We start from the raw sequence: 9,457 nt of genomic DNA, 5'->3' as shown, positions 1-9,457 counted from the left end.
CATTAGCTTATAGTTTGTGGATTTGTTTCAGGTACATCTGAGCCCAAGGGCAAGGGCAAGGGCAAGGGCAAGGCTTGATGGCGCGGCGTGCACTCTCTCAGGCGTTTTTATGGGACGCTCTGATGTTTGGAAATGATATTGTTATGTATATGAATATAAAAACAATTGTATTGGGATTTCATGGTTTATGGAAAAGTGTTTTGACTATTTAAAAATAAAAATTTTCTTTTGAAAAATTAGGTCGTTACAACTTGGTATCAGAGCCTTGTTTTGATGGATTTAGGCACACCTTCGGGTGTGTCGGGACTCAGACTAAGGAAATGGTAAAATTGTTGGATAAGGTGTCTAAGTCCATAACTATATTTGATATGTACTTGACCCGATTTGGCATGGTCCATTTGGGTTTCATGGCATCGGAACATTTGGATAAACTTTTGTGAGAAAATGATATTTATGGTTTATTAATATATTATAAGTTCTAATATATTAATTATTTAATTAGTATTGATCAAGAATTAGTTTGGAATTAATTTTGTGATCAAAAGAGACTAATTAAATAAATGGGGATTGATTTGGTAAATCATTCATTCTTATATAGTGGGCTTATGATCCATAGTTCTTCATGTTGGGCTAAACCCATGTGGTTACCCATGGATACTCCATGGAGGTTAAAACCCATAGATCATGAGGAATGTGGAAAGGCATGAGTTACATGGTGTAACCCTAATGTGAACACTATATAAAGAAGCCTCATCCTTTTAAAATCGGCACTTAAGTGATACTAGTGAGGGCTAGCCGATTTTGGTGCATAGTAATCTTCTCTCAAGTTATTCCAATTGTTGGTGGTGTTGTGTGAAGCATTTGAGGCATCACATTTGGGGTGCCAGGCTCACAAAGTCTTAAGGATTCCAAGCTACAAGAAAGGTATGTCATTCTACTAGTTTTTATATTACATATACCCCAATCATATGCTAGTTAGGATGAAACCTTGGAAAAATGAAAGTTTGCATGTATAATAGAGAAAACGTAGATCCAAGGTTTCTAGGGTTGCATGCATACCATAAGAGTGTTAGAATGCTCAAAACCCATCAGTGGTATCAGAGCCAAGGCTTGTTTTCAATTATACTTGATGCAAATTGCTAAAAAAATTGATTTTTCTGGTCACTGTTCAGTGAACTCGCCAAGTCCATGGGGAGGGGGGGGGGGGCTCGACGAGTTCATGTGAAAACTCATCCTACTCGTCGAGTAGGTTCATGCACTCAACGAGTAGGAGGACCTGAGTGCAGAATTTCGAGTTTTATTGTTGGAATTGGACTAAGATCATTACCCTAAACTGTTTTTAGATTGTTAAACCTGTTTTTGATGTGGTAATGCTTGTGCTTATCCAATTTTAAAGATAATTGTCAAAGTTTCAAGTTTTATATTAAGTTCATATGATTCTTGAAAATTGTTGATATGAATTATGCATGCTTATGAGTTTTGTTAGATCATAGAAATTATTTGACATGGTTGTTAGTTTAATTGTTGATCTAAATTCTTTTTAATGGAACTCCATAACTTGTCCTCAAGTTATGGAATTCCAAGAGTCTTTTCCATTAAAATCATTAAAACTCATAAGTTATAGAAATGAAAGGTTTTGAATAGTTGAAAAACTTGCCCTCAAGTTTTGGAATTTGTAAAGTCACTTTAGAAAACTTTAATTCGAAACCCTAGAATTTTAAAAGTTTAAAATTCAACCCTTATACTTTATAATATTATAAGTTAATAATATATATATATATATATATATATATATATATATGTATAAGATCAAGTCAGTCTTACTGTTAGTAGGCCTCATTCACGAAGCCGGTCTATAAGGGGGTATAAGGTTGTTGCCTATAAAATGGCTGCTTAATGGGTGTCCACTCTCACCCACTGCTTCCTTGACTAGTGGAGGGTCGTTAGCCGAACGGGTAGGACAAAGACTATAATTCGCATTATAAGTATAATGATAAATATAAAGTAACTAAACCTTTTATAAATTCCCAATCTTAGTTACTTTAGGAAAATGTGAAATTGATGCTAACCCGTGAAATTACACTTTGCACCTTGCTAAAGTCGTTAGTGGAGCGTGTGTGGTTAACCGGCACACTAACTTGGACTTAACAAGGATGGCAAAGGGTGGCTTAAGGTTTATCATAGATCGGTGGAGCGTGTGTTGTTAACCGGCACATCGGTTAGGTGATAAAATTAAGAGTGACAAGTTAATTTACATGATTATTCACACCTTGTTTGTGATCTTCGGTATCCCAGTCACAAACTTGAAGGGCATAATCGAGATTTAAACATGCCATTGAATTGTTCAATGAATCTCAAAAGATCTAGGAGTTTCAATCCAATTAAAACCTAATAATCTATTTCATTTTTCATGGTGGAAATTGGTAAATCGTCATTTACCTACCTTCAAATATTTTGTAGCTTGGATTAAGGCATCCCTCTTCCAAGTTGTAAAATATTGTGTTGGGTCCTAGCCTTAATATTTCATTTGGGTGTCTTATTAAGGATTCTATATCTAATCTAAACTTGTCTTTCTTCCTTTTCAGATGTCTTCCGACAAGCTGCTTTTGGCTCAAACACTCCTTCTCTCTCATGAACCTTTGTGGGAGAGTCATCTTTGATGGAACTAATTTCAATTGGTCACTCTTTATGAGGAAAAGGAATATGTCCTCGACAAGGAGCTTAAGGTCATCGATGAGTCTTCTGCTACTCCCGAGGAGATTGCTGAGTACACTAGCCATGAGAAGGATGCCACTAAGGTGTCTTGTATCATGTTGGCTACCATGACAGCAGAACTTTAGAAATCCTATGAAGATTTCTACCCTTATGAGATGCACCAGGACCTGATGGAAAGATACCATCAAAGTCCTCGTCAGGAAAGGTATGAAATCATCACCTCCATGATAACAACAAAAATGAAGGATTGAGAGTCTATCACGGGCCACCTGCAGAAAATGCAAAGATTCGTGGGCCGTTTGCTAAAGTTAAATGTGAACTTTGATGAGGAGTTAGCAATAGATATTATTTTACACTCCTTACCCTCCTGTTATGACCAGTTCCGCATGACCTATCATGTGAACAAGGAGGAGGTCACACTTAGCAAACTTCAAGGACTTTTGAGGACTGCTGAAAGTAGTCTCAAAGGTAAGAATATTGTTACTGCTCCTACCGTCGCCCCTGTTATGGCAATCGGGCAGGGTAAAGGGAAAAAGAGGAAGACCCTGTCGAAGGGTACCAAGGGAAAGTCTCTTGATGGCTCCTCTTCGAGTGGAACTGTAACGACGTGAATTTTCAAAACAATTTTTCATTTTTAAAACATAACATATCCCATAAAGTAATCTTAAAACTCAAACGTATCAAATGTTATCTCAGTAAAACATTTCCCAGAGTCTCAAATACATAATACTCAATCAGTGTGTACAGATCATGCCGGCGCCTTCCCGCGATCCTCGCTGGTACCTGAAACACATATCACATAACACGGTAAGCATAAATGCTTGGTGAGCTCCCCAAAATACCACATTCACTTATTATCCTCTCGAGGATATAACATCGCATGACCTTCCGATCAATGTGTCTCAGTGGGACCTTCCGGTCCTACAGCTCTGGTAGACCTTCCGGCCCTACCATGCCTTGCCTTCCGACCCCAACTCTGTTTGCCTTCCGGCCGAATTCATTCAGCATATACATATCACAGTAAACATCTCACATAAGTCACATAACTCTTACAAATAAATAAGACCTTCCGGTCACACATAGTTACCAATCTAGGTAAAGTATAGTGAGAAGACTCACCTCGGGTAATCTTGGAAAGTCTCGAACTCGAAGTAATTTACCTCTAATTAACAATGATTCTCAAAGGCGAGACTAATCCCTTCCTATAATCTCTCAGAAGGGGAAAAGACCATTTTACCCTTCCAATGGTCCAAATGTCCAATTGTTGACCAAACCTTAAAAGTCAACAAAAGTCAACTCTAGTCAACGGTCCAACCTTGACCAGACTCGTCGAGTGCACTCGGGTGACTCGGCGAGTCCATGCGTGTCCTCTGAATCTTCCTAAGGCCTCACTCGAGTCGTCGAGTTAACCTTTCACTCGACGGGTTACCACTGATCACAAATCGCGGAGCAACCGGATCCGACTCGTCGAGTCCTCTTATGGACTCGGCGTGTTTCCTCCATGGCAACACTCATTCGACCTTCTGAGGTCAGATCTGTTTCTCTAACCTATATATCTAACCTTCTAACACCCAAAAGTCACGTAAAGGTTCAATCTTTATGTCCATGCACCATACATCAAGCTCTATTTGATGGAATAACTCTTAAAATAACAACCTAGATTCAAAACTCCAATGGGGATGCATAAAGCTGGATGATTGGGGCTCTCTGGACCTCTCAAGGTCCAGATCCAATGTCTATTCCTTAATGGGACTTCACATGCTCCAATACTCAATTAAAAAGGGGGTAAGGAAACCCTAGATTCATGGAATCTACTCTATATACGAGAATAGGCCTGAAATCATACCTCAAACAGCAACCCTTGATGAAATGATAGCAGATCTAAGCCCCCTCCAATCAGCCTAGCTTGAATCTCCTTTCCTTCCTTGCAAGAATGCACTAAAATGGTGTAATTAGCTCCCTTCTTGTCTCTCTGTGCTCTCTGGTTCAATAAGGTCTCTCAAGTGTGTGTGTGGCTACCAATGAAGGCCATAAGGACCCTTAAATAGGGCACAGGCCCAAAGATTTAGGGTTTCTATCCACAGCACGGACTCGTCGAGTCGACTCGTCGAGTCCATTCATTAATCTGAGTCATCAGTCGCGATCCTACTCGACGAGTTTATGCGTCAACTCGTCGAGTCCCTCTTCTTAAATCAAAAATAAATACTTAAATTATGATACCTGGAAATCCGGATGTTACAATTCTCCCCCACTAGAATCAAACTTCGCCCTCAAAGTCTCACTCTGCAAACAACTCTGGATGCTGCTCCCGCATCTCCGTCTCCGGCTCCCAAGTCAGCTCGGACCCTCTCCGATGTTGCCACTGGACCTAAACCAGGGGCACCTCATTGTTCCTCAGAACCTTGATCTTCCGATCCAAGATCGTGATCAGCGTCTCAATGTAATTCAGGCTCGCATCCACCTGAATATCCTCTAGCGGCACTACTGCCGTCTCATCGGCTATACACTTCCTCAACTGGGATATGTGGAAGGTATCATGGATCTGACCCAATTCCTCGGGTAGCTCTAAACGGTATGCTACCTTGCCCACTCTGGTGATTACCCTGAAAGGACCAATGTATCGGGGCCCCAGTTTGCCATTCTTCCTGAATTTGATCACTTCTTTCCAAGGAGATACCTTCAGGAGTACAAAGTCTCCAACCTGGAACTCGAGCTCGGATCGCCGCCTATCCGCATAACTCTTCTGGCGACTCTGGGCTGTCAGTAACCTCTGTCTGGCCTGCTGTATCTGCTCAGTCATCTTAAGCACTATCTCAGTGCTACCCATCACTCGCTGCCCTACCTCTCCCCAACAGATGGGAGTCCGACACCTCCTCTCGTATAAAAGCTCAAAGGGAGGCATACCAATACTTGAATGGTGGCTGTTATTTTAAGAAAACTCAGCCAAAGTTAGGTATGTGTCCCAACTTCCCCCGAAGTCCATAACACATGCTCGAAGCATGTCCTTGAGTGTCTGTATCGTTCGTTCACTCTGGCCATCCGTCTGTGGGTGGTAAGCAGTACTGAAGTGCAATCTCGTACCCAACTCCTCATGGAACTTCTTCCAGAACCTGGAAGTGAAAAGTACATCTCAGTCTGACACAATAGAGATCGGCACTCCATGTCGCGACACCGTCTCTCTCACATATATCTCTGTCAGCCTCTCCGCAGAAGAGCTATCACTGATAGCAAGGAAGTGAGCGCTCTTCGTCACCCGATCCACTATCACCCAAACTGCATTAACAATCCTCGTGGTCCGCGGCCATTTTGGTGATGAAGTCCATAGAAATCTGTTCCCACTTCCACTGGGGGAACCTCTAGTGGCTGCAACTTGCCATGCGGACGCTTGTGCTCGGCCTTAACCCGGCGACATGTCAGGCACCTCTCTACTACCCATGCAACATCCCTCTTCATACAGGGCCACCAGTAGTCTCTCTTCAGGTCCAAATACATCTTAGTGGCCCCAGGATGGATCGAGAATCTCGATCTATGCGCCTCCTCCATCAGAGTGCTACGTTCCCCGCCCATATACGGCACCCAAATCCGACCATGAAAGGTCATAATCCCTCGACTATCTGTCACAAACTCGGATACCTGCCCAATAACCCGCTCTCTTTTGCGGTTCTCCGGTCTCACAGCCTCTACATGGGCCTCTCGAATGGTACCCAACACCGGAGTCATCACAGTCATCCACATACATATATCTCGAATCGGGCCACTCTCCGCCCTGCGGCTCAGAGCATCAGCTACCACGTTAGCCTTTCCCGGGTGGTATAGGATCTCACAGTCGTAATCCTTTACCACATCCATGTTGGATAAGGTGTATAAGTCCATAACTATTTCTGGTATGTACTTGACCCGACCCGACATGGTCCATTTGGGTTGCATGGCATCATGCATTTGGATAGACTAAATGAGAGAAATAACACTTGTGGTTTATTAATATATTATAAGTTCTAATATATTAATAGTATTATTTAATTAGTATTGATCAAGAATTAATCTATGATTAATTAAGTGATCAAAAGATGACTAATTAAATATATGGGTTGATCATGTAAATCATCCATAACTTGTATAGTGGGCTAAAAGGCTCCATGGATAATCAAGTTGGGTTAAACCCATTGAATGCTCCATGGAGGCTCCATGGGAGTTACAAACCCATGGGTCATGGAAATGAAGAGTCATGCCACATTAGGGTTTACATGGTGTAACCCTAGATGTGACACACTATATAAGCAACATGTTCTCCACCAAAATCGGCGACACTAAGAAACAAGAGGGCTAGAGCCGATTTTGCAAGTGTAAGATTCTCTCAAAGTTTACTCCTTTGCATTTGGTGTTGTGTGAAGCATTTGAGGCATCACACTTGGGGTGCTAGGCTCACAAGGTTTCAAGGATCATAATCAACAACAAGGTAAGTTATTCTATCTTTCATTCAAGTTAAAGATGTTCCCCATGTATGCTAGATAGGAATATAACCTTGGAATTCAACTTTGCATGATTATTAGACAAACATAGATCCAAGGTTATTAGGATTGCATGTACACTTAGGAAGTGTTAGAATGCTCAAAATCCATCAGTGGTATCAGAGCCTAGGTTTATTTGTTGTTTTTTTTGTGTGCAAACAGCTTGAAAAAAAAATCGTTTTTCTGTTTTCTGCTCGTATGAAAGTTTGCACATTTGTTGTTGGAAATGGACTAGAAACATTACCCTAAACTGTTTTGATGTTTTAAAGCTTGTTTTAGATGGTGTAATGTTTATGCTAATCCATTTACAATGGCAATTATTAAAATTACAAGTTTTTTTAAGTGTAATTTTTGATTCTTGAAAGTGTTCATATTCATGTTCTTGAACTTATGAAGATTAGATGATCATAGGAATTGTTTGTAACCTTCATGGTAGTTTAATTCATGATCATAATGTGTTTTAATGGAGTCCATAACTTGTCCTCAAGTTATGGAAAACCAAAAGTCTCACTTTTATTAAAGCCATTAAAAGAACACAAGAGTTATAAAAATGAAGAGTCTTCATTTTTATTACTCAATTAATTCATAAGTTATAAGAAATGAAAAGTTTTGGAAGTTTACAAAACTTGCCCTCAAGTTTTGGAACATGTAAAGTCTTGATTAAAACTTTAGTTCCAACCCTTAGAATTTTAAAAGTTAAAATTCAACCCTTATACTTTATAATATTATAAGTTACTAATATATATATATATATATATATATATATATATATATATATATATATATGTATAACGTCAAGCCGGTCTATAAGGGGGGTATAAGGTTGTTGCCTATAAAATGGCAACTTAATGGGTGTCCACTCTCACCCACCGCTTCCTTGATCGGTGGAGGGTCGTTAGCCGAACGGGTAAGACAAGGACTTATAAATTATCATTAAAAGTATGATGAATATTATAAAGTAACTAAATGCTTTTATTAAATTCCCAATCTTAGTTACTTTAGGAAAATGTGAATAAGGTGCTAATCCATGAAATTACACTTTACACTTTGTTTAAGTCGTTGGTGGAGCGTGTGTGGTTAACCGGCACACTAACTTGGACTTAACAAGGTAGGTAAAGGGTGACTTAAGGTTTACCATAGCATCGGTGGAGCGTGTGTGGTTTACCGGCACATCGATTGAGTGATAAACCTTGAGGGTACCAAGTGATTTGCATGGTTACTTCACACCTCGTTTTGTGATCCTCGGTATCCCAGTCACAAAACTTGGAGGGCACACTCGAGATTGAAACATGTCTTTGAAAAGTTCATTGAATCTCAAAAGAATCTAGGAATTTCTAAGAACCAATTAAAAACCTAATATTTATATTTCGTTTTTCATGGTGGAAATTGGTGAATCGTCATTCACCTACCTTTCAAATATGTTATAGCTTGGATTACGACATACCTCTTCTAAGTTATAATATATTGTGATTGGATCCTAGCCTTAATATTACATTTGGGTGTTTTATTAAGGACTCCCTTAATATCTAAACTAATCTTGTTCTCTTCTTTCAGATGTCTTCAAACAATGCTGCTTCTGGCTCTAATCCTAATGGCTCCTTTACCCTTATGAACTTGTGTGGGAAAGTCACTTTTGATGGATCCAACTTCAATGAATGGATCAGAAACATCAGGATGATTACCCGCTACGAGGACAAAGAATATGTCCTTGAAAAGGAGCTTAAGGAGATTGATGAGACCACTGCAACTCCCCAGGAGATCGCTGACTTCCGGGTACATGAAAGGGATGCTACAAAAGTGGCATGCATCATGTTGGCCACCATGACAGCGGAACTCCAAAAGTCCTATGAGGACTTCTACCCTTTTGAAATGCACCAAGATCTGATGGAAAGATACCATCAAAGTGCACGACAAGAGAGGTATGAAATCATATGCTCTATCATAACAACCATGATGAAAGACGGGAAATCCGTCACGAGCCACATGCAAAAAATGCAAAGGTATGTGGATCGGTTGCTGAAGCTTAATGTGAACTTCCCTGAGGAGCTTGCAATAGATATCATTTTGCACTCCTTACCATCGTGCTATGATCAATTCCGCATGACATATCACATGAATAAGGAAGAGGTCACACTCAGCAAACTTCAGCGACTCCTCAAGACCGCAGAAACAGGTCTTAAGGATAAGTCGGTTGTTAACACTCCTACTCCAAACTCCGCCCCGGTTTTGGCAAT

The sequence above is a fragment of the Lactuca virosa genome, chromosome 1 (genome assembly GCF_052849685.1).
Source record: "Lactuca virosa cultivar CGN04683 chromosome 1, Lactuca_virosa_CGN04683_v6, whole genome shotgun sequence".
Lineage (NCBI taxonomy): Eukaryota > Viridiplantae > Streptophyta > Magnoliopsida > Asterales > Asteraceae > Lactuca > Lactuca virosa.
This window is presented reverse-complemented; position numbering follows the sequence as displayed.